This window comes from Neofelis nebulosa, chromosome 8 (assembly GCF_028018385.1).
Source record: "Neofelis nebulosa isolate mNeoNeb1 chromosome 8, mNeoNeb1.pri, whole genome shotgun sequence".
In the NCBI taxonomy this organism is placed as follows: domain Eukaryota; kingdom Metazoa; phylum Chordata; class Mammalia; order Carnivora; family Felidae; genus Neofelis; species Neofelis nebulosa.
The window spans coordinates 93,897,059-93,923,553 of NC_080789.1; the positions used below are offsets into that span (position 1 = coordinate 93,897,059).

General features: G+C 39.2%; 1 pseudogene; it reads left to right on the top strand.

Moving 5' to 3' along the window:
• Window positions 1-657: 657 nt before the first annotated feature.
• Window positions 658-18,585, top strand: LOC131483878 (sterol-4-alpha-carboxylate 3-dehydrogenase, decarboxylating-like; annotated as a pseudogene).
• The last annotated feature ends 7,910 nt before the right edge of the window (window positions 18,586-26,495 follow it).

The window sequence follows — 26,495 nt, forward strand, 5'->3', positions numbered from 1 at the left end:
TAGATATTATTTATGAATGATTTCATTTACAATGAAATCCCAAGAAAATTACTATATATATTATAACTATAAGAAGTACAATAAATTTACTTAATAAAAGAGCCACATATAAGAATTAATATTCTTCCTCTAGTCCAATAATAATCAACTATAAAAAATTATATTTCACAAAATTTGCACCATTCCTAGGAATTAAAAAAGATGGCATAAGACCTTTATAGAGAAAATCTGAATATTCTGTTAGAGGATACAAAAGATTATATATGTCTGTATGTGTATATGGGTTAATAGCAGTTTGCCTCTAAAATAATTTTATAAATTATACACTCCATGAAATTCCAATCAAAACCTCAGAAAGTTTTGAAAGGAAGATCCTTAATAAATTAACTCAAAAATTAATGTGACTGAATAAAAATTCCTGCAGAACTAACACATTTTGAAAAAAAGAACAAAGGTGTTTGTACTCCAGCAACATTGTACTGGGCTCACTGGGGCGTGGAGAAAGGATGGCCGCTGGCGCCTGCAGGTGTTTGGGTGCAAGCTGAGGGAGCCCTGAGGCTGGCCCCGGGGATCGCCTACGGATGGAGGCTGGTTTGCTGAGGATTGACTGAGCACTGAGAAAACTTCATCGCAAACGTAACGATATTTGGAGCTGAAATGGATGGATTTGATATGCGGCAAGGGTTTGACAACTCCCCGGGGTGGGGGAATTCTTTCCGGGTGACCTCTGCAACCAACAAGATCCGTACCCAGCTCTGAAAGGTATAGAGTTTTCCACCGTGCATCACCCCCACCATCCAGTAATGACAAGGAACTCTTACAGAGTGAATTACATTGCAACCAAGAATGTCATTAAAACTTGCCAAGAGCTTGGGGTTTAGAAACTAATTTTAACCAGCAGTGTCAGTTCATCTTTGAGGGTGTCAACATCAAGAATGGAATTGAAGACCTCCCTTATGCCATGAAACCCATTAACTGTTACACACGGAGACAAAAATCTTAAAGGAGAGAACAGTCCTGGACCCCAGTGATCCTGAGAGGAAATTTGTAACCATAGCCACTCGCCCTTATGTCACTTTTGGCCCCAAAGACCCCCAGTTGGTCCCCATCCTCATCGAGGCAGCCAAGAAAGGCAACATGAAGTTTGTGATTGGAAACGGGGAGGACCTGGTGGGCTTCACCTTTGTGGAGAACGTGGAGAATGTGGTGCACGGACACATCTTGGCTGCAAAACACCTCTCCCAAGGTGCAGCCGTCATTGGGAAGGCATTTCACATCACCAACGATGAACCCATCCCTTTCTGGACATTCCTGCCCCACATCCTGACAGGCCTCAACTACGAGGCCCCCAGGTACCACATCCTGTGCTGGGTGCCCTACCACCTGGCCCTTCTGCTGTCCCTCCTGGTAATGGTGATCAGTCCTGTCATCCATCTCCAGCCCCCTTTCACACCAATGTGGGTCACACTGGTTGGCACATTCCACTATTACAGCTGTGAGAGAGCCAAACAGGTCATGGGCTACCGGCCCCTAGTCACCATAGATGACACCATAGAAAGGACTGTGAAAAACTGTCACCACCTATGGAAGATCGAGGGAGGCACCCCGGAGATTGGGTCCTCTCAGTGCATTCCCCAGCCACTAACTATCCCCTGTGGTCCAATAAGCAAGCCTCCTTCAAGTGAAAAAAAAAAAAAAAAAAAAAAAAGCCAAATATTTAAAATTGTGCAGTTCTAGAACAAGAACAAATAAATAGACCAGTAAAACAAGTAAAGAATGCATAAATGAATTTCTGTATACATGTAACTTATTATATATATCTGGAGATAACTAATAATGAGGTAATCAAATGTACAAATTGCTTTTTCCTCTTTAGTTTGTACTTTTAGGACGTTAACAAATAAATGTATACATCTGACTACATCAAAACAGATATCTCTTCAATTAAGGACACTTTAGACAAGGCAAATGAATAGAAGATTGAGTGGGGAAGGTATTTATAATTTTTAAAACTCACTAACTAACTATATATGAAAAACCTCAATCAAAAGATTGAGTGCATCAGAATATCCACATAGTATTGCTTATGGTAGCAGAGTGGGAAATATCTAACATGATTATCACTAGTGGAATGACCAAGGAACATCTGATACATACATAGAATAGAATTCCTATTGTAGTAGTCAGAAGCCATAACTAGAATTCTTAACTTTGTTGGTCATCAAGAGCATAATGTTGTGTGAAAAACATAAGAAAAATGCAATTACAACTTTTATTTTATAGCGTTAAATGTATATGCATATTTAACTGACAAAATACCACCTTGCGTTCTTCAAAGATTAAAACATGTATGGAAAGTGGATTGGAAGAACATATATTATAAATACTAGAGTGGGTACCTCCTGAGGGGATAAGGAAATGGAATTGTGTTTGGGAGCTGGTAAAGGAAAAAATAATAAATATCACAAGATAAACATTAAGTCTTGGAATGCTTACTATAACGAGCCTGAAACCTCGCGAGGAGTATAGTCAGTTCTATTTTCCTGAAGGAAGAAAAAAAGTATTATTTAGTGCATTTTAGGAAGAGAGGTTGTGGTTGTCAGCAATAAAAGCACAAAATAAGAAACACTGACTTATTATTCACTTTCCAGAGATGAGAATATTCTGGCAGACTGTCTCAAATGTCCCATCCACCTTACAGACTGGTATTCAGCAAGTATGCACCATTTTGGTAGATTATGGCCAGAGACCGCATTGGTGACAGTATCCATTTATCTGGGTTGGGGCCCTGCACTTTACCCACCATAGATGCAATTCCACTGTGGAGATTGAATAATCAAATTACCAGAATTTGATAATAGTAAGCATTTAGATTATGTAAGTGATCCCTCTCTTCTGAAACCATTCCTCCTGGCAACATCATCATTAGTTTGCCTATAGGAAAATATACCCTGATCAGAACAAGGAAATAACTGCTATACCTGCCTGCTGTTTGTTGTATATTAAGAACATTGATATTATAGTTAACTTTTTATAATACAGTGTCTGAACATACAAAGTTGAGGATGAGAACCCAGACCCTGACAAACTCGACAAAATGGGATTGCTTTCTATGTTCACTTATTTTTGAAAATTAGATATTTGTTTGGATTTTTTAAAATGTTTCCTGGTCCCATTTCAATATTTATGAGAAGTCTGAATTTGAACGATTAAAAATGGAATTTCCCAATAAATTTTCATTGTTGAGGGAGCCTTTCAATAGCAAAGGACCTTTATTACCTGGGCTATTGTCTGAAGTGATTCTAAATTGTTATAAGATAACAATCAAGTTGCCCAATGCATGAGCATGCAAAACAAAGCATGGTTTCCACCCCTAGCTCCCAAAATATCTTATAAAAACAAGGAATGATATTTGATCCACTGCCTCCTTTCTTTTAATGCCTTCTCAGAGTTGATATTTTAATTACACATTCAACCATTTATTTTTTAGTCCAGGCAGGAATAATTTATGTGGTTTTTAACCATTTGAGTTACTCACAAACTAAGAAGTCTCTGAGCTCAAGTCATCTTCCCCTTTTCCTAGAGAGAACCTTCTAGACAATGTGTGACTTGCCCTCTCAAAGAGAGGGAGACCCAAAGGACATCTAAACCCTTGCTACCTAGAGAGTAGAGCCTCAGCCCCCAACCCAGGTATCCTGAATTAGAATCTCCATTTTAACAAAAGCCTGAGTGAATCACATGCATTTTAAAGTTTGAAAAGCGTAGGTTTCCCCAAGTCTGGGCAATCATCAAAATCACAGTAGATCACTTTTGAAAACATTTAGTCTTGGATCTTGCCCATGGAAATGCTGATTCTCTTAGTTTGGGGTAGGTCGAAATCTGTTTTTAAAACTCCCAAAACTTGGTCAAATTCAAGAACCACTGTAGAAAATGTTTTCATCAGTAGTGCCCAGAGATTAATTCCAAGTGTAAATAGCTGTTTGGTTGCATACAGGAAATTGCTCTCCCCTAATGTGAGAGATGCCAGTGCAACTCTGAAGCACCTAACAATGTATCCTTGTGAGATAAATATTTTGTCCTATAGAAAACTGCTGGAGATATGAAGTGATTTATTCAAAATCACATGGTTAGTTATTCTCAGAGCAGGAATTGAACATAAACATCCTGCCTCAAAGTACAGGAATCCTTCCACGATGCAAGAACTCTTCTTTCCTACATCTTTTACAACCATGGAACCTAGATTAAAATTTTCATTTTACATTTAGTGGAGCCCTAATTGTGCTTGCTCTCTGAAAGCTGGGCAAGAGTATGAGGAGGTGAGCAGAAGACCCCACCTCCACAAGTCTTGTGTTCCCTTCTCACTGGAAGACAGTACATTGGGCTAATGGAAATCCCAGTTACATCTTCTTTGTTTCCTATTAAAGCTATAAAGTACACAATTTACTTAGCTCCAAATTCTAAATTTGAACATTATTTTCAAAATTTATGGGGAAATAAAATCTTGTAACCTCACCACCCTACCACAACTTCTATTGTTATATCATCATTTCTAGGTTTTGTATTACATGTATTGACATAGCAAAAAGTACTAAAGCTTGAGCTCCAAGACTTCCTCAAAATCTGCCCCCCCATCCAAAACCAGACTGTGGTGACCTGAGAGTCACTGAATCCACATTGGTGCAGGAAGATAGCAGCAGAGGCCGGGAAGGGGGAGTTTGGAGGCTCACAGAGAGAACTCCCTGTTTGCAGTCAAAACTTGGACATAGAGCATGTCTTTCATCCCAGTGACATCAACATAATTTCTGCAGAGACATTCTCCTTCTTCAGTCCTGCACAACATTCTGTTTTATTTTGATTTTTAAGGTAGTTAGAAAGAGTGACATTAGCAGTGATTTTGATTAGCCTTCCATGTTTGGATTTTAAAAACTATGTAGTTTTAACCAAAAAGAAATTGTCTTGCTCAAAATTTCCCCACTCTTCAGGCAACCATCCTACATATTTTTCGGGGGAAAATGAGTTAGGAGAGTGGTTTTGGAACTGTTGGCAGAGAAAAATGGGTTGGGCTTGAGTTTCCTCTCCAACTATCCCACTTAATCCAGAACAATTCAGATCTATATGTTTTATTTATGTTGCACGTCCATGTTAAAATTTTAAAAAACAGGTGTCTGTGATTTTAAACATCTTGGGGAGTGGTTTGGCAATGGGGCTTTGATGTAGTGTGTGTAGGAAAGAGTAGGAGATAAGAAGTGCAGGGATCACGGGTGGCTGGGAGGAGTGGCAAATGCGACATTTCTACATGTTGCCATTCGTGATAGCCAACATTAGAGGTTGTCGGTACCACTGCTTTTCCCAAGGCCAAAACCTGCACATGTATTTTTCCCATAGGTGTTTTGCATTTTAAGCTGTTTATTTCTAACTGTAGAATGAAATAATCTGTTTCCTCTGAAAAATTTTTTTTATTATCAGCAAGCCTGAGAAAAGGTACGGTAAGAGTCTTTCCAGTATCCCTAAAATCACATCTCCTTCACAGAAGTAAGACGGTGCGGGCCTGGTAGAAAAAAAAAAAAATCTGTTTGTCATAGATTCGAAGTATCTGAAACTCTTTGATCCTAGTGAGAAGCAGAGTTCTTGGAACTCAAGAAAATTTTAGCAATCTAACCAAACATGGAAAAGATATAATATATCACAACCAAGTACCATTTATTCCATGTATACGTGCTGGTTCAATATTCAACATTTAACCGATGTAATTCACATAACAACAACAACATAAGAAGGATACAAATGAAGATCACTGGAATAAAATTGAAAACAACAGTTCGCATAACAACACATAAAGAAGAAAAATCACATGATATAAATTAACACAGAAAAAATATTTGATATAATTCAACTTTCATCCGTAATAAAACTCCTAGTACACCAGGAATAAAGGAGGGCTTTTCTAACCTCAGAAAGAGCATCTACAAATAACTTACAGCTAACGTCGTATTTAATAGTGGAAGAATGCTTTCCCTGTAAGACCAGAAATAAAGCTAGGCTATCCATTCTCACCACTTTTATCCCACACAGACCTGGAAAATTTTGCCATTGTAGTAATAAGGCATAAAAGAGAAACAAAAGGTTTACAAATTGGAAAGAAAGAAAACTACCACTATTTGCAAATGATATAATATATATACAGAAAATTCCAAAGAATCAACAAAACAAAACCTTCTAGGACAGTTTAGTAGGGTGACAGGATCCATGATCAGCACACAAAAATCAACTGTTTTTCTATATATTGACCGGGAACAAGTAGAAACTGGAATAAAGCATGCAATACCATTTACAGTTGCTCAAAAGAAAATGGAATAGTTAGGTATAAAGGTAACAGAACATAGTGAATCAGTTTGCAAAAATTATAAAATGCTCAGAAAAAGAATCGGACTTACACACTTGGAGAGACTATACCATGATTATGGATTGGAAAATTCCACATAGCAAATACATCAATTCTCCCCAAATTTATCTGCCTGCTTATCAAAATGCCTATAAAATTTCAGACAGTTTCATGTAGACATAGTCAAACTTATTCTAAACTTTATATGGAAAGGGTAAACGTTCTAGACCTTTATTTATTTTTTTATTTTTTTAAATGTTTATTTATTTTTGAGACAGAAAGAGACAGAGCATGAACAGGGGAGGGTCAGAGAGAGAGGGAGACACAGAATCTGAAACAGGCTCCAGGTTCTGAACTGTCAGCACAGAGCCCGACGCGGGGCTCGAACTCACGGACCGCGAGATCATGACCTGAGCCGAAGTCGACCACTTAACCGACTGAGCCACCCAGGCGACCCTAGACCTTTATTTTTCAAAACAATTTTGAAAATTAAAAATAAAGTAGAAGAATCACTTTTCCTAATGTTCCTAGGCTTCCTACATAGCTGAAAGAATCAAGAGAGTATAGTAGTACCAGAAGGATACAAATGAAGATCACTGGAATAAAATTGAAAACACAGAAATTGACCTACACAAATATGTCCAATTAATTTTTGACAAATGAACAAAAGCAATTCAGTGGAGGAAACGTTGCTTTTTCAATAAGTGGCACTGGAGCAATTGAGTATTTATTGACGAAAGAAAGAAAGAAAGAAAGAAAGAAAGAAAGAAAGAAAGAAAGAAAGAAAGAAAGAAAGAAAGAAAAGAAAAGAAAGAAAGAAAGAAAATGAAACTTGACCTATATCTCACACATTATACAAACATTAACTTACACAAAATGTAACTTATACAAAGATAGGTTACGGATTTCATGTAAAATTATAAAATTCTTAGAAAAGAACATAGGATAAAATACTGGGGATTTAGGACCAGCCAAAGGGTTCTTAACACTTAACACACCAAAAGCACAATTTATAAGAGGAAAAAATGATAAATTGGATCTAATCAAAATTGAGAACTTTGTTTAGCAAAATATCCTGTTAAAATACAGAAAAGACAAATTGTGGACTCTATATATTTGTTAAACCACATAGGCCTTATATTCAGAAGCATATGAAAATATGTTCAACATCATCAGCAATCAGTGAAATAGAAATTAAAATCACAATGAGCGATAACTACATACCTATCAGAATGGCTAAAATGAAAAATAGTGATGACACCAAATGCTAGTGAGGATGCCAAGAAACTGGATCACCTATATGTTGCTGGTGTGGATATAAAGTGATAAAGCCACTCTGAAAGACTGGCAATTAAGGCGGGGAAACCAAACACAAAACCACCACGTAATCCAACAGTTGGATCCTGGGCCGACTTACTTAAGAGTAATTAAAGCTTATGTTCACAAATAAACCTATGCACAAATGGCCATAGCAGCTGTATTCATAATAGCAAGAAATTAGCAAAATTCTAGATGCCTTTCAACAGCTGAATGGTTAAACAAACTGTTACCTCCATACCACATTTTCATTCTACTTAGAAATGAAAAAGAATGAACTATTGAAACATGCAATTTGAATAGATTTCCAGAGAATTATGCTGCTTTAAAAAGATCCAATTCCAAAAATTTCATACTATTTGATTACATTTGTATAACATTCTTAAAATGACAAGATTATAGAAATGGAGAACAGATCAGTGCCTGCCAGGGGTTAAGAAAGAAGGAGGAGGGAGGTTAATTTCAACAAACCTTTCAACAAAGGTTAATTAAAAATTTTAAAAAGAGGTCATCTGATATTACCTCTGATGCTGAGAAAACTCAATAAATTACCATACTATGCTTTTCTATCCCAGAATAAGAATTTTCTATGCCTACTCTTTGAGTACTTCTCTCCCACTCTTGACCTTTGCTGGAGACACTGTGCTGTAGACTGTCAGCACTCACCCACACTCCTTATGATTTTATCACTGGAGTGGAAATCCAACCAATTTTAAACTGACTGAAGGCTTTCTTTGCGGGCTGGAACCTGCACAAACCTGGCAACAAGTGCTGAGGGAACAGTTTCCCTTTTACACTAATCTCTGCAGCATCCCCTAACCCACAGCCCTTGGATGAGCAAACTCTGAAGTGCATTTTCTACATCAGCTCCCAGGGAGTTCCCCAGTAGAATCAAGATCCAGTAGCAAACAGTTGTAATTGGCTTGTCATGCATCGCCCATTTTTGCCTGGCTTCTCTCCCTTTCTCAATTTCCCACCCTCTAGCTGGTTTTTTCTTGGGAACACCACCTCCCAGTCAAACTTCTTGCATTGGGTCTGTTTGTATTGGGTCCTTGTATTTGGGTCTGTTTCTGAAAAACCCTAAACAAGACACCTAACTTCAAAATTCTGGCAGTGAATTTTGGTGGGCCTAGTATGGTCTCATTTTTCCTCTGCCTCCTGCACTTCACATTTCTGCACTTACCTGGACCTTGAAAGCTTGAAAATATATGAGATCTGAGGTCCTATTCTTTTCCCATTCTATGTGCTTTCAGCTATGAGCAATGAGTCCAGTACCTATCCAAACATTCATGGTTCTAGTACAATTGTCGTTCCTTATTAACTCCCTGAACTCAGCCAAGACACAGGACCTCACTGGGTCTTTTATTTCTTTCTTAGATAAATAGGGATAACAGTGCTTTCCTAACTGCCATCACAGATTTGTCATGAAGATAAAATGTGAAAGTAAGTGGGAAAGAATAAAGCATGATGAATGTGAAGTCAGAACACTTGTGCCTTCATTTTCACAGGGAAAATTCTTTCTGAAATCCCACTGCCCTGCTGGGACTGGCTAGGGGGATGGAGGAGTCTCTGCGTTGCCCATTTCACCTTCCCCTTCAGGGCTTTCTCCTCATTCCGCCAGCCCCGAATGGCTTTTGTAAGCAGTGGAGGTCTGGTTATGTTCTATCTTGTTAGGAACATCAAGATATATCCAATTCCCTTTTCACAAATCCTGCTCCAATGTCATTTCACGTTCAGCCTAAGCCAGCAAAGGAGCTTCAGTGCTGCAAAAAGGACTTGTCTGTTCATTTTGTTGTCTTGCATGAATCTCTAACAAAGCCATTTGATTTTTAGGATTTTCTCCCTCCCCACAGTCACAACAGAGCTATGCCATTTTTCCTCTCTTTCAAATTCAAAGGGAAGATGTGGCCCAAGGCAGAGAATACTTAACCGATACTCATTTTCCATGTAGCTCTCCCCCTGCTGTGGCTTAATGTAGAGATGATGAAGGTAAAGCGCTCATATAATCTGGGTTTTAAATAACTGTGACAAAGGTCTCTCTCACACTTCCTGGCTAATGTGGTGCAGATCCCTTGAAATGAGAGAAAACTTAAGAGTAAAGAAACAAGAAATGTGTGGGGGCTCAGGTTCTAAGAAGTCAGCCCTCCAAAGCCTTCTCCCGATTCCAAATTCTCTGTTTCTACATTTTTTAGAGGCAGTAGCAGCTATAAAACCAAAGAGGCTTTTACATTATACTCTTATTTTATAGCTGTGTGGCCTCCAACAAGAGATTTAACCTTGTGAGCCTTCCTCTGAAAAATGGGGCTAAGAATGATGATACCTTCCTTGTGGGCAAAATGGTTAGTTCCTAGCACGTAGTGGGCTTTTGGCAAATGTTCGCTGCTTTTATCATTATCAACATCATCAACAGCATTAATGCTATTTCTTCAAAAGTATTGTTATGGTCATTTAGGATTTTCTTCTTAGAAGATGTATAGTTGTTGACTAACTTTTTCTTTCTTTGAATGGCAGATATAATGGGGCCCCCGGGTGGCTCAGTCGGTAAAACATTGGATTTTGGCTCAAGTCATGATCTTATGGTTTGTGAGTTCAAGCCCCACGTTGGGTTCTCTCCGCTGTAAGTGTCCAGCCTGCTTGGGATCCTCTTTCACTCCCTCCCTCTCTGACTCTCCCCTCTCTCTCTCTTTAAAAAATAAATAAACATTTTTTTCAACACGGCAGATTATTCACTTGCTTCCAATGGCATAGAAGAACTGGCTGATTTGAGAGTCTATCCTACTCCACAGAAAGACAAAATTTTCATAAATATCCTGAGAATCACCAGTTCTTCCCCTGTAATACTTGGCATGAACAATCAATGACAAGAAAAGGTATCCACCTGTGTTTCATTCATATCGTCTTTAGTTTCTTAAAGTTGCATCATAAAGCAGATATAGATGGTTAAGTAAACTAATTACCTGCCTATTTTCAGGAATTAAGGTGTACTTTTAAAATATATAACTGACTTTGTTTCTTTTTTTAGAGGTAGTTTTAGGTTTATGGGAAAATTGAGCAAAGAGTATAGAGTTCCCATGTACTTGTGTACATTTAAAATCAAAGAAATAATAAAAGGATAGTTATGAACCACCTACAAATAAGACTCCATATGGGTACAAAAAGTACATTCCCTTATAAAAGAATTCCCTGGGCAAGTTTTCAGCAGGGTATTCTAGCCAAAGGAAATAATATACAATGGCACCAAAGTGAAAGCAAGCATGAGAGAGTCTCAAATTAAAGAGCAATGTGCTTGAGAATAAGGTGCAGAGATTATATAAATAAGAGGTGGTGCTTGAGAAGAAGCAAAGAGAGAACCCAAAAGATATTGAAAAGGTGTAAAGATTTTACCTTACAGGTAATAAGGATCCACTCAAGAATTTTGCAAAGAAAAACAACATAATCAGAGGGTGTGTGTAGGGGCCAAAGGCAGGCTGCCCCAAGACGACCCACTTGAGCATGAAGATCATTTTTGAGTTAAAAGTAATCAAAACCCAGGGGCGTCTGGGTGGCTCAGTCGGTTAAGCATCAGACCTCGGCTCATGTTTGTGAATTCAAGCCCTGTATCAGGCATCAGGCTCTGTGCTGACAGCTCAGAGCCTAGAGCCTGCTTCAAAATCTGTATCTCCCTCTCTTTTTGCCCCTCCTCTGCTCACACTCTGTCTCTCTCTCTCTCAAAAATAAATAAACATTAAAAAAATTTTTTTAAGTTATCAAAATCCAGCAGATTCAGGAAAAGCTCTTTGCTTTTTTATACTTCTCCTTTTCATTTTCCCAGACCAGTGAAATGAGATAATCAGGTCCCAACTGCCTAAAAAGAATTTAGATAGAGGACTTGCTCCAGGAAGAGAGCAATCGCAGTAGATAACTACACTATAATATGAACTAGGTGTGGTAGACAGGGAGGAACGTAGCACAGGCTCTTTGGTCAAAGTCATCTATGTTCCATTGTTTCTGAATGGCCCAACAAACATTTGTGTACCAAACATTTACTCTTTTTCATTTTCCTGTGAGTCACATTCTTTCCCTCTGAAGTCCCAGACTTCTACATCCTTCTCCTTAGTTCAGGATGACACATGTACCTCATGTTGCCTGACTGTCTCTGGAAGTTCATGTCTGTGTGGATTCCCCACACACATGAAATTAAATATACTTTTCTCCTGTCAATTTGTCTCTTGTCCATTTGATTCTTAATCCTGCTAGAAGGACCACGAAGGGCAGAAGTCCAATAGAAGGACCTTGAAGGACAAAGGAAATTCTTCCTCCTCAACATGTACTGAAGTCCTTCTGAAAACAATATGTTGGATGAATTAAGGAAAGTCAAGGCTAGGTGGGTGGGAACTAATGAATCTGTTGAATAATTAAAAGGAGATTGTTCAAATGAATGTCATTGGGACATTCAAGTAGAACTATCTAGTACCATGTAAGATGTCATACTTTGGAATCCAGAAAAAGATATTTGAGCTGGAGATAAGATTTGGGGTCATAAGTTAGTTGATGAGATTTCCTAGGGAGTATGCATAGAGAAGAAAGGGGGGGGGGGAAATAAGATCAAACCCTGAAGAATACTAATATTCATAGGAACAGCCAGAGGAAGCAGCTCCAGTGGAAAAAGAGCCAGGTAAGGGTGATGTCATGGAAGCCAATAGAGAAAAAAGTTTTAAGAAGGAGGAACTAATCAATGAGGCTCTATGAAACATGCTTCTAATGTATTTGGTTACCAGAAGGTCATTGACAACTTCAACAAGGAGGAATTTGCAATAGATTGAGGTGTGAAATGTAAGTCAGTCTTATGCATTGCTGAATCCCTACCACCTAGCAAAAAGATTTGTTCTTCTCACTGTTCAGTAAATACTTATTGAGTGATTACACAATATATCTTTTCCTAGGTCATGTAACAGGCAATGAGCAAAGAATTGTTGTTCTTTCTTGTCAACTGTACTTAACATTTAGTGATCCTCACTCTGATCTGAAAGCTTATCTGACAGACTAACACAATCACACTCAGCTACACTGTCTACATTCTGTGTTCCTACTCAATTCTTGCCAATATTTTAGAGCAAAGTCTTGCTGTTTGCAAAGTAGCTTAAAATAAAATTTAAATACTTTAAAATTTTTAATTGTAAAAAATGTAACATAAAACTTACCATCATAGCCATTTTTTAACTATATAGTTCCCTATTGTACTATTCCCTATTATACTATTAAGTACACTTACATTGTTGTGCATTAGATCTTTGGAACTTTCTCACCTTGCAAAACTGAAACTTTACCCCCTGAAGAGAAACTATTTCTCCCTCCCTCCAGCTGCTGGCAACCACCATTATACACTCTGTTTCTATGAATTTAGCTACTTTAGATACCTCTTATAAGTGGAATCATACAATATTTGTCTTTCTGTGACTGCCTTATTGTCCTCAAGATTCATCCATGTTGTACCACATAAAATGGACCTATTTTTAAAACATAGCTATCATATGTTTTCACTCATATGTGGAACTTGAGAAACTTAACAGAAGACCATGGGGGAAGGGAAGGGGGAAAAATAGTTTCAAACAGAGAGAGAGGCAAACACATAAGAGACTCTTAAATACAGAGAACAAACTGAGGGTTGATGCGGGGGAGGAGGGGAGAGAGGAAAATGGGTGATGGGCATTGAGGAGGGCACTTGTTGGGATGAGCACTGGGTGTTGTATGTAAGTGATGAGTTGGGAATCTACTCCCGAAGCCAAGAGCACACTGTATACACTGTATGTTAGCTCACTTGACAATAAATCACAGTAAAACAAACAAACAAACATGGTTTCAGTGTTTTTCTTGTAAAAGTTCTAAGAGTCCAACAACACATGCAAGTCACACAATTTCCAGTTAGGTAGGAATCATGAGAATTTTTCCATCCATTTTGTGGCTATCCTTAACATGGAAGAGATCATTCTTCTTATTAGAAATCATTCCATGACAGGGAACCGCTAATTTTGAGAGCACTACTGCATTTTTTCAAAAAACTACTGCATTTTTTCAAAAAACTACTGCGTTTTTTCAAAAAACCTCATCATTAAAAGCTACAACGCTCTACTCTCTGTACTGTTCTGAGGATGCATTTATCGAATCCTAGAATTTGACAGACATAGAGGAAGTATAGAATGCCAGTTTAGAGCACTTGTTTTTCTTAAAACCTCCTAACATTCTTCAAGTCACCTTTGTCTTTCTGGCTACTAGCCCTTCTATTCCTTGTATCATTAAACCGTAGTTACTTATTAATCACCCCCTAGAAGATGGCTGCAGTAACGATGTGCCCGTAGGGTAAGCTGTCTGCTTTGGGAAAATGAAAAGGGGGAGACATATAAAAGAAGAGGGTTAGAAACCATCCCTAAAAGCCAAAAACAAAGGAAAGGCAGTCTGGCATCTCAGCTGCTCCCTCCTACGCTACTAGATTTTACTATAATTAAGCTCTCAGCTTCCAACTTAGTACGACTGTGATCTCCAGCAGCATTTCAGATATAGAAAGCCTGAAACACATTTCCGCGTGTCTTTATGTGTAGCTTGGTCTTCAGAAAATTTGCAAATGAAAATGAAACTCTGAAATGATGTCCAAGTTTCTACATAAAGAGGAGGTGGGGCTAATCCAGTCAATGTATGTATATCTACGCTTCTGAATTCTGCCACATGTGGTATATCCCCGAAAGAACTGGGTGCATCTTAGTCGATGTCGTTTTTCCTCTTGGCCTGGTGCTAAAGTCTAGACTGCTGAGGCAAACATGTTTAGTTATTTTGACTAGGGTTGAGCAAATAAGCACTAAATCTTGCCTCAAAACTTGAGCTGATCCTCATCATAACCTTTTAGGAAGCTCCAAAAGGTCTTGTTGCCTTAGGTTTTCAGACTGGTGCTTCACTTGTCCCCCTGTTGTCTACCAGCCAATTCCAGTCCTGAAAAAATATATATGCTTTAAGAAGGATTTATCGGCCCTCCATACAGGATATAAGGGGGAAGGGGAGGAAGGGGAGGGGAAATCCATGATTGTTCTGTGTAGGGAGTTACTGAAAATATCTAAAAGTTTTTGCCAGGCAAGTATTCTTTCCACCATGGAACACAAGCAGCTTATAGACATATCGTGATCTTATTACTGAGATTTAATAAGATTTCCTTTTTGGGAAGGCCTATACCTGCACATTGAGATTCTCAGAAATTCCTTTAGATGGAAGATGCTAAGAGTTGAATTTTACTCTCCCGTCTACCCAGATATAACTGTTCACTCTTGGATGCCTTATAACTGCTGTTGAGCCCCGGGGTTAGGTGATGAAGGATGGCCTGCATTTTAATTAAACTACATGATTCTCCCGGAGGATGGATTTGACTCTCTCTGCCTCCAGGTCCTCCGTAGTTTTGAGTTACATACCCTCAGCCTCTGACTTACATGTGAGGCATGGCCATACAAAAATAGTAATTCGTGACGCTTTTATGGAGAACACAATCACAAGATATGGTCTCATGTATTACCTTAACACAACAACCTGAGATAATCGGGTCTGGAAACAGAGCCCCATTTCATAGATAAGGAAACTAAACATAAAGTCATGATTTAAAGACCAAGAGGTGAGCAAAGTGGGATCCTAGGTTTTCTGACTCTCCATTGTGGTTTTCATCTGCTGGTTATCTGTGTAAGCACTAAAGGGAAAGCCACATTGTTCTCAATATTTCATCTTCCTTTCAGCCTTCTTTCTCCCCCTCATCCCTGCCTCCCCCTCATCCGGTCTTCTGCGGTTCTCTGGAAGTTACCTCTGTGTCACAATAACCAGTTCACATTTACCCTTTGTAGCCACTTCCTACAGCTTCCTGAACTTCTGGTTTTCCTCAGCTCCAGAAACCTCTCATTCTGTCAATGCTCTCTTAGATTCTTGGAGTCAAGTCACATGGAACTGACGGGACATAAACAGTTCAGTACAGTTGGGGTGCCTGGGTGGCTCAGTCGGTTAAGTGTCCAACTTTGGCTCAGGTCAAGATCTCACAGTTCATGAGTTCAAGCCCAGCATCAGTTCTGTGCTGTCAGTGGGGAACCTGCTGTCAGTGGGGAACAGACACCCTCTGTCTCCCTCTCTCTCTGCCCCTCCCCCGCTTAGAAATAAATAAACATTAAAAAAAAATAGTTCAGTTCAGTGGTTCTCAACCAGGTGATTTTGCCCCACGGGAGAACTTTAGAAGTGTCTGGAGCTATTTTTGTGCTCCTGGCATCTAACAGGTAGAGATGAAGTGCTGCTAAATATCCTACAATACACAGGGCAGCCCCCAAGACAAAGAATTACCTAGCCAAATGCTAATAGTGCCCCCAAATGTCAAAGTTGAAAAGTCTTGGCTTAGAGCAATAACCCATCCCATACAACAATATCTATTACAAGCATTTACCCAAAGGAGGAGCCAATGTCAGGTCTTTTGATCACCACGTGGTTGGAGAAAATAATAGGTTTCAGCAGAGGAGATGGGGTAGTGGAAGGGTATGGTGGTGTTTTCAGTCATGTCATGGGATGAATAACCTACTTGGATTGGGTTAACTGATAACTCTGGACACCATAAAGCCACATTCAGTTTGCAGCGTTGCTCCATGGCAACACAGCAGAAACTTGCCACAAGGGGAAAGTAGAAACACCAATAACTCCAAAATTCTCTCTTTCAGAGACACTGAAGGTTTGTTATGAGGCTGCCCCACAGTGGGTCTCCAGCTTCCGAAGGTGACCTCTTGGCAAATGAGTCGCCAGTAACCACATAAGATGAATATGTGATGGGCAACAGCCTTGAGGATCAAAAGACAAAAGATACGTTAAATGTAGTATCCCATGGTGAGGAACACATTGCAGACATGAGAACTTGAGTGTGAGATCCTCAGTCTGCCTTACTGGATCTGTCAGAGCAGGTGGTCATGTAATTTCCATTCATTCTGTACAATAAGACATCTTTAAAAAATTCATTCTGGGACCTATGCCATGTACATTTCTAACCAACAGTACAAAATTCCATTCCATCTCGTGGACAAAGAACAATTTGCTGTCAGCCACACCTTCCTTTCTTCCTTCTCTGACGTTCAATTCTGTTCTTGGTACCTCCTCTTGAGCCCCATGTGGAACCAGCTCAAAGACAAAGATGTCTTTTGACCCTGCTATGCCTCCACTTTCATGTTCATGACACGTATTTACAATATTCGAATGAGTGATCATCACTTAATTCTAGCACATTTTTCAGGAAAGAGCATTTTCCTTAAACATTTTACTTTCCAAGTCTAATGATCTCAATCCCAAGAATTTCTCCCTTCCCATTTAGCTAAATCCAGGGGCCACTCTTTATTATCTGCTTTCTGGATCCCAGTTTTATACTTGACATTTTTGTATGCTATGTGCTTAACCACTTTCCAGCTGCAGCTGCAGACACGCTCAATTTTTATCTTACTGCTTCTTTATGTTACCAGAACACTATATGTACTCACATTGCTTCCTTTCCTTCTGTGTGTACTATAGGACTGGAACTATATGAGGATGTAAGCTCTAGTTTCCACCAAGCATGGAAAACTGCATTTATTTTGAACTTGCATCCCAATTGATGGTAACCCACTAGTTACAGGTTAGTTTATCTACTGAGATAAATGGGCTTGAACTAGCTACTAACGTTTCTCCTTTCCACAATCAATTCTGAGAAACAACTACATAAGGGTGTGGGGGTGGGGAGTAGGGAGGAGTGTTTGTGATTATAAGAAAGAGAGAGAAAGTAGGAAATTATTTTGGTGTATTTAAGGTGATAGAAGTTCTTTTTCTTTTTTTTTAAATTTTTTTTTCAACGTTTTTTATTTATTTTTGGGACAGAGAGAGACAGAGCATGAACGGGGGAGGGGCAGAGAGAGAGGGAGACACAGAATCGGAAACAGGCTCCAGGCTCCGAGCCATCAGCCCAGAGCCTGACGCGGGGCTCGAACTCACAGACCGCGAGATCGTGACCTGGCTGAAGTCGGACGCTTAACCGACTGCGCCACCCAGGCGCCCCAGAAGTTCTTTTTCTTAAATAAGATCCTATCTGTGACATTGGCCTATGTAGTACATAGAACATAGCACAATTTCCCCTTGTTCTTCCATTTCAAGATTCAAAGTACAAGGATCATGCTAAGAAAAGAGGGATTTGGGGCTGCATTAGTTTCAGTTCACTATTGGAGCTCCTTCCAGTGGTTGACCCTTATTTTTCCTTTGGCAAGGATAAATTTTTGTTTTGCTTAGAAAATCTTTTGCTGTTGGCTGTGGTAGACATTTCAAAGAAGGACAGGATGAAGGAAATGGAATGAACTGTGTGATAGAACATTTTCCTTGATTTTTTCCCCTCACAGTAGAAGAATGGGGGGTCATTTAGGATGAGAAAAATAGGATGTGTTTTGGCCTCCCTGAAGCAAGCACCATATTATTTTGCCTTCCCACAGAGCCTAGTTAAATTTCTATAACCAGTGAGTGTCAGGAAAGTATCATTATCTGACAGTTTTTGTCCCAAAAGTCCAAGAAAAATACTCAAATAAGAATTTCATGTGAAAATATACATTGTACCTTTATAAGAAATTACTGTTTAGAAAGTTAAATGAATCCACCCAGTGAAAAGTATACATGGCTTTAAACCTTTCAGTGTGCTGCTCCCTAGTGAGCGTTTGTTAAAAAGACAGCTAGCTCTTCCAGAACTGTACCACAGGCAACAACACTGGGGTCTGTGGGGACAGATAGGTAGTGGTGTTGGTGGCAACGGGCAGAGGAGATCAGGAAGGGCAAGAAATCCACCAAAGACCCTGAGACCGAAATACAGAGACCAAACCTGGGTGTTCAGTGACTACTTATGAGAAGTATCACCACATTAATAGATTTTGCAGACTAAGCCAACCCCAGGCCTAAGCCATGGCAAGCCCAGTGATCACGTAGGCACTGTCTTTTGCAAACTAGGGACTGATGGGAGTAACCGAGAAGCAATGAGCAACAGATTGGTCTACCAGTTGGTGTAAAATAAACAAAAAAACCCCCGAGGTTCATATACGCAGTCAGAATCCTGTCTTGAACAGCTGCCTGCATTCTTAGAAATACACCAACTATCCACATTACCTGCTCGTTGTAAGTGGTGTCTTCTCACTTCCTTTTATTATTTAAAAAAAAAAAAAAAGTTTTTTGAGAGAGAGTGCATGCAGATGAGCAGGGGAGGAGAAGCAGAGGGAGAGGGAGGGAGAGAATTTTAAGCAGGCTCCGCCTCAGTGCTGAACCCAACACAGGGCTCAATATGGCAACTGTGATATCCTGACCTGAGCCAAAATGGTTCAACCAACTGAGCCACTCAGGTGCCCCTTCTCACTTCCTTTTAGTCTTTAGAGTTACCCTACGTACACACAAAAAATTATTGCAGGAAAGATGGAATTTGTGTCGTGTTGGGGAAGGGTTGTGTTTGGGCTCCTGCAGTTAGCAGGCCCAACACGGACACTCTGTCAAACATGAGTTGTGGGTAAACTGAACCACAGCTTACAAAGGATGAGGAGTTTGGTGGTTTCACCACCCCAGTAAGTAGTAAATCTTTTGTTTCAGCATTCTAAGGTAGCCTACTGTCCCCTACTTCGGTGTGGAATATAGGAGACTAACTTCATCAAAAAATAAAATAAAAAGGTAAAATACATTTTAGATGTCATCTTCTTACATAGCAACCCCATTCCCTTTTGACATTTTTATTATTTTTTTAATTGTAGGAAACATATTGGCTATTATTTTTAATACCTACTGTCTATTTAAAAAAATTTTTAATGTTTATTCATTTTTTAGAGAGAGAAACAAAGTGTGAGCAGGGGAGGTGCAAAGAGAGAGGGAGACACGGAATCTGAAGCAGAATCCAGGCTCTGAGCTGTCAGAACAGCTGACATGTCCAACATGGGGCTCAAACCATGAACCACGAGATCATGACCTGAACTGAAGTAGGATGTTTAAACAACTGAGCCACCCAGGCGCCTCTGTCTCTTTCTTTTGTAAGTTTTGGGGTTTGTTTGTTTGTTTGTTTTGTCTTTATTTTTGTTTTGTTTTTCAGTAATCCCCAATACCCAATGTGTAGGCTCAAACTCACGACCCCAAGATCAAAGGTCGTGTGCTCTTCTTTTTTTTTTTTTTTTTTAAATGTTTATTTTTGAGAGCGAGAGAGAGACAGAATGCAAGCAGGAGAGGAACAGAGAGAGAGGGAGACACAGAATCCAAAACAGGCTCCAGGCTCTGAGCTGTCAGCACGAAGTCCAATGTGGGGCTCGAACTCATAAAGCATGGGAACATGTCGGTCGGATGCTTAACCAACTGAGCTACCCAGGTGCCCCAGGGGTTGTGTGACTGAGCCAGCCAGGGGCCCCTACCATGTGTTTCTTTAATCCTAATAATAACAAACCCTGGATGTAATTTGAATTGTCCAAGAGAGTTGCCCATGATTAGGAACCTAGTACATGGCAGTGCTGAGAATTAAATGTTTTGTCTAACACTAAAGACACTATGCTCAAGTGGCTTTCTTGCTTTCTTTCTTTTTAAGAATCATTTCTTTTCAAGACATACCTAATTCTGTTGCTCTTTGGAAGATAATTAGTGAAGTGGATGAATTAATATGACCAAAGATGACCCTCCCTCTTCTCCTGAGTAACATGGGCACTTGTCACCATGACTTTTTGAGATGATGTCTGACCCAAGGGGGTCAATGGACATTTCTAATCAGCCATAAAGGGAAACTAAAACCGTGACAAAATTGTAGGCAAAGTAATTTCTGGACAGATGAAACCTTACAATTCCTCTCAAAATAAACCAATACAGTAAAACCTTGGATTGCAAGTAACTTATTCTGTGAGTGTTCTGAAAGATGAGCAAACATTTCTAATAAATTTTAAGTTGATAAGTGAGTTATGTCTTGCAATATGATTAGCACCTGATGTCAAATGTCACATGATCACTACTGAGCCAATGGTTCTTCTCTCTCTCTCGCTGTGGGATTGTGGGTGCTCGGATACTTGGTCTCAGGCCGTGATGTTTGGCAGAAATCAGTGATTTTTCAGAACGTTGGAAAGTGCCCACAACTGGCACTGGTGTATTTTTTTTTTTTTTTTTTTTTGGTCACTTCAAAGGACCTTTGGCTACTCCTTTGCTTTTCCATACAAGGGTCAGCTTAGGAATGCTTTGCTTCATTCTAGGTCATTGGATAGCTTCCTGGTTAAAGTTGTACAAAAAGAAAAGATTCCATTGAACCAACAGACAGCAGTGATTCCATTAGTGATAGTGGAAATCATCCTACACAATAATCCTCTCCTCTCTTACCTCCCTCACACCAACCACAAAGATTTTCAAAGGTAAGTGCAGGTTAATTTGTTTATTTTTCTTTATATTTTGTATTTTATTTATTATTTTGCATTATAGTACTGCAGTCATTTTTATATGAAAATTTTTCGTTGTGAAACAAATCATGAGTTTCCATTATTTCTTATGGGGAAATCCGCTTTGATATACAAGTGCTTTGGATTACATGCATGTTTCTGAAACGAATTATGCTCACAAACCAAAGTTTTCCTGTATTTGTTTGGATGAGTAGACCTTTCCCCCTTCCTCCTCTTATTAAACCCCTTTGTGCAGGGTAAATAGGGTCTGCCACAATTCACATCCATCTGGAACTTCACAATGTGCCCTTATTTGCAATAGGGCAGTAAGGAGAAGTAATTAGTTAAGATGAGGTCATACTGGATTAGAGTGAGCCATCCAGTGACTGGTGTCTTTATAAGAGAAAGGTGGAGCTTCAGACACAGAGACATAGAGGAGACATAAGGGACAGAGACTAGACTAATGCAGGTACAAGCCAAGGAAAACTGAGGGTTGGCAGAAGCCATCGGCAGCTCGAAAGAAAGAAGGAAGTTTTCTTCCCCTAGAGACTTCAGAGGGAGCACAACCCTGCCAACACCTTGACTTTGGACGTCTAGCCTCTGAAATGGTGAGAGAATAAATTTCTGCTGTTTTAAGCCACTCATTTTGTAGCACTTTGTTATAGAAGCCTTGGGAAACTAATATGCCCATTGTCACTAATTGATTTATCCATGCAGTTATGTCCTAGCCACTTGAAAAAGCATAGAATCTGAGAGAATGAAATAGAAAATAATGAAGCTTCAGTGGCTGCCAAAAGCATAGGATTGAGCCATCCCATGTGGTTGGTGGACAAATATGGCAATCCAGGAACTGAACTGAAGAGAAAGCAGATCAAAAATATGATATTATTGGGGCACCTGGGTGGTTCAGTCGGTCGAGGATCCGATGTTGGTTCAGGTCATGATCTCACGGTTCATGAGTTTGAGCCCCACATCATGTTTGCTGCTGTCAGCACAGAACACATTTCGGATCCTCTGACCTCATCTTTCTGCCCCTCCCCCATTCACTCTCTCTCTCTCTCTCTCTCTCTCTCGCTCTCTAAAAATAAATAAATAAACATTTTTTAAAAATATGATATTAAAGTGAGACTACCTGCCATTCACTTTTGTCTAAAGGTCCAGGTTGATGATAGTCAGCCCTGCCTATGTCCTGAAAATCATTTAGGAAAATTAGCATGCTTATTTTATGTAAATAAAACCAGTTTCCCCAATAAAAAAAAATATCTAACAAACTTTGATTATAATTTCCTAAACCAAAACATACATTTTTAGATAAATGAGTGAATTTTCAAAATAAATAAACTTCAAAAATTGATATTCATGTGAAAGTCTTCCTAAAGTCAACAGTCAATGTGCGTTTATATTAATTCTAGCCAGAAAACTCTTTCAAAATGGTATTTATACAAAGAGTGCTTTGCTTAAGGTTTCATAAAGCCCTTAGTGAATACTTGTCGAGGCTCTTTGGAAAAACAAAGTTGGAGTTAAAGTTGATTGCTTTCTCAGAATAAGCAAGCAGGAGTCTTGGATGGAGTGTGGAAATCCCTTCTAGCCCCATTCATTATTAAGGAAAAAACAAAAAGACTTCGTAGTTTAATAAAAAGAGCCTTGTGCCAAGAGTCAGGGGACTCCATGTGAATTACAGCCCAGGCTCTGACATTGATTTACTGTATGACTTTAAGGCACACATGTCGTCTCCTAATATCCCAAGTTTCCACTCACTTTTTGCTGTGTAATACTGGACAAGTTATAACAATACTTTACCTTTGTTTCTCCACCTATCAACTAAGGATGACATACTCTTGCCGAATTACTGTGAGGATAAAATGAGTTCATATGTCTAAAGCCCCGAGAACGATGCCTGGCATGAAGTAGCTAGAATTAGTAGCTGCAATATTGCATGGCTTCTCTCCCTTCTAAACCTGAAGCTTCTTGAGGATAGGAATCATACCTTATGCACCTTGGTTGCTCTCAAAACACCTAGAAATGTATCTTGCATAAACTAGTGGCTCAATAAGTATTTGCTGAACTGAATTTAAACTTCAAGGACAAAGTCTATATATTATCTAGCTTGTTGGGGTTGTATTCATTAATTTTTTTTTAATCCAGTTATCCGGGGAAAGAAAAGAGAGAGCATCGTTTGGGAAAACATCTGTGAACAAAGGATTCCAATGAGAAAAATACTTTAACGAATCTCCTAGTGAGGGCAGAAGACTTTAGCTCTTTCGACAGCTTCTTTCCCATCCTGCTGGTGGCCTCTTTCTCCCAGGAGAACTAATAGTAAATTCTTTATTGCTTTGGCTTTATTGCTTTTAGCTCTGGAAACAGTACGCTTTCAGGCAGTAATTATATTTCATGTATAAATATTATTTCTAAGAGAAGAGCTAATAGCTTTTTTGTAATGCTATCTGTAATTCTGTAGTTGCTAAATTTATGTGTCAGCTAGAATCTTGAAGTAAACAAAATTTATAAATTGATTCCTTTAGAACGATGTAAGATCTTGCTAGACTCTACTACTGCTCAGATAAGAACAACTGAATTCATCAGCTAAGCCAGCAGTGAAATTAAAATACAGTTGAATATTCTGAGCAGTCTTTGAGAACTATGGCAAATTACAATAAAACCCAACACGTGAATGTTAGTCACTTTGTCAAGAAGTCAGGTTGTAAGTTACTCAGCCTCCTATTCAGTCACAGGTTCATGTGTTTCTTCCTAAGTTAACTTCAAGTTAATTTTCTCATAAAAATAGTTGAGATGGGAAAGAGTCTTTAACCTTCATAGCAAAGAGTTCAAGTAATTGTAAAGAAGAATATAAATTACGGGTAGCACTACTAAGCTCTCTATAGGGTCAGTTGATGGAAATGCTTCTTAAGAAGAGGTTAATGTACACTCTGATGTCTTAGCTGTAATAACATGTCACGGTGAGGATAGGATAGCAGGTTGGATCCTATCTTCATACAGAGGGCCTCTTAAGGAAACTATGTGCAATGGCCTTCTCAATGCTGAGGAGTATTAAATATTTGCAGATTTCTGCGCACTTGATTAAATATACACTTTCTCTCGAGAGGTAGCATTATGTCATGATAAGCTGCATAAGCTCTGAGGACAGAACTTGATGGGTTTATATAAAAAAAACTGAGGCGCACAAGTTGTATCAGTTGTTGGGTTTTTTTTGTTTGTTTTGTTTTGTTTTGTTTTTTTTTGCATTTTTGAAATGGACAGTAGCTAGGAACATTAACTGAGTTAATACAACTGAAGGATCTAGCACACCATAAAAGATCAATGGTGTTTGCCATTATATATTACTCTTATTATTTAGAATTGTTTTATTTAGAATAATTATTAGGATTATTCCATTTTGAATCATTATATTATTTAGATTTATTAATTAGCTCTCTCTTGGCTCTTGATACTTTAATTTTAGCTCAGGAACTCCAAACTACCATCGGTTTTACTGTCCTGAAGAGGCATTCTGACAACCTTCTGTCTACGACGACCCTAGCCAGGAAAATTCTAATTAGCCTGGAAAGGAGGGAAAATCTCTTTGAAAAAAAAATTAAAAGACCAAACAAGAATAAAAGCAATTATAGTCTGAAAAGAAACCCTTAGCCGTGATTTTGCTCTCCAAGGTTTCAATTACCTGCAGTCAATCACAGTTGGGAAGCACATGATCCTCTTTCTGATGGTCAAGAGTAGCCTAAAGCTACTCACAAGGCCTGTATCACTCACCTCACTTCATGCCATCATGTAGGCACTGTATCATTTCCTGTCATCACAAGAAGAAGAAAGGTAAGTACAGTACAGTAAGCTATTTTGTGAGCGAGAAGGCCCACATTCGTATAATTTTTATTAATGTATTGTTATACTTTCTACTTATTCGTTATTGTTGTTCATTTCTTACTGTGCTTGATTGATAAACAAGACTTTATCGTGGTTGTGCATGTCTAGGAAAAAACCATCATATATAGAAGGTTCAGTACTATCCACAGTTTCAGGCATGTATGGGGGGTCTTAGAACCAATCCCCTGCAGATAACGGGGGGGGGGGGGGGGGGAGCTGCACAGAATACAGCCTTCCAAAGTGACTTGTTACTACTTCTAAGGGAGCTGAGGTCCCTGGGAATCCTCTGTAGTCCCTGGGGCTCCTCTATTCTTAGAAGCACAATGAACTCAAGCAGTTTTCCTCTCCTTCTCTGAGCTGTGGCTTCTGTTTTCATCGACCGGGATGTCTTTTCCCCAAGACCTGTTTCAGAGAGGATCACAATTCTCTCTGACCTTTTCCTCTTTGTGCTATCTCCCCAAATTAGCAAACAACCCACTCTCATCCAACGATTTTATTACTAATTACCATACAGTAAAAGAATGGTGCCAAAATTTTTGTTAACAGAAAATAAAATTGGAAGCTACAGGGTTCCCAGAGTTCTCCTGGAACTCTGGGGTTTTGACTCTGAATGCCTTTCTTGGATGAGGCATGGACCCCACTCTCCTCCGGTGCTGCCATAAGTCTTAAAGGTGAGATTTACCAAAATATCATCCGTTACTACACTTTTGCCAAATCCTTTTCTTTTTGAAAACTCTTCCAAATAGAGATAAAGACCTAATTAAGGTGGATTGATTAGGCTTTTCTCAAGTGAGTGATGTGTATATCAGATGAATTCCAGGCATACATCTGTCTTTTGGGGCCATCTCCGTGTTCCTCTACTTCTGTACATGGAAGGTAACACTGGGTGATGCCCATGTATTTCATGACTCAGTTTCCATCCTTTATTCCAGTGGTTCTCAAATTTCAGTGTGTATCACAAGAGCTTGAGAGCTTGTTAAAACGCAGATTACTGGTCCCTGCTCTCAGAGCTTCTTAGTCAATGTCTGGGATAGGTCCTAAGAAGTTGCATTTCCAACCAGCTTACGGGTGATGCTGATCCTGCTGGGAGCACTCTAAGACCCTTTGACTTACGGTCCTCCTATCCCGGTTTTCCTCTTTGGTCAAATGGGGAGAGCCTTTCTGTAGAACGAAGTCAGGGTCAGAGAAACGAAATAAAGAGAAAGGGAGGAGAACGTGGGGAGAAACCTAAACACAACTGCTCAGCTCTGGGGTCCATCAGGGTCTGCAGCCAGCTCCAACACTCCGTTTCCCAGCTATATATTAAAAGTTATAAATATACTTTTTTTTAAATAAATATACTTTTTGTTACGCCAGTGTGAGTTGGGTTTATGCCACTTGCAACAAAAAATGATACTGCCAATATAATCTCAGTTCGATGTACTATGATAAAAATGTCCACTCAAGAACATCTCCCATTGCTCCTGTAGGTAATCAAAGATGTAATTTCTCCACATCCGTTAATC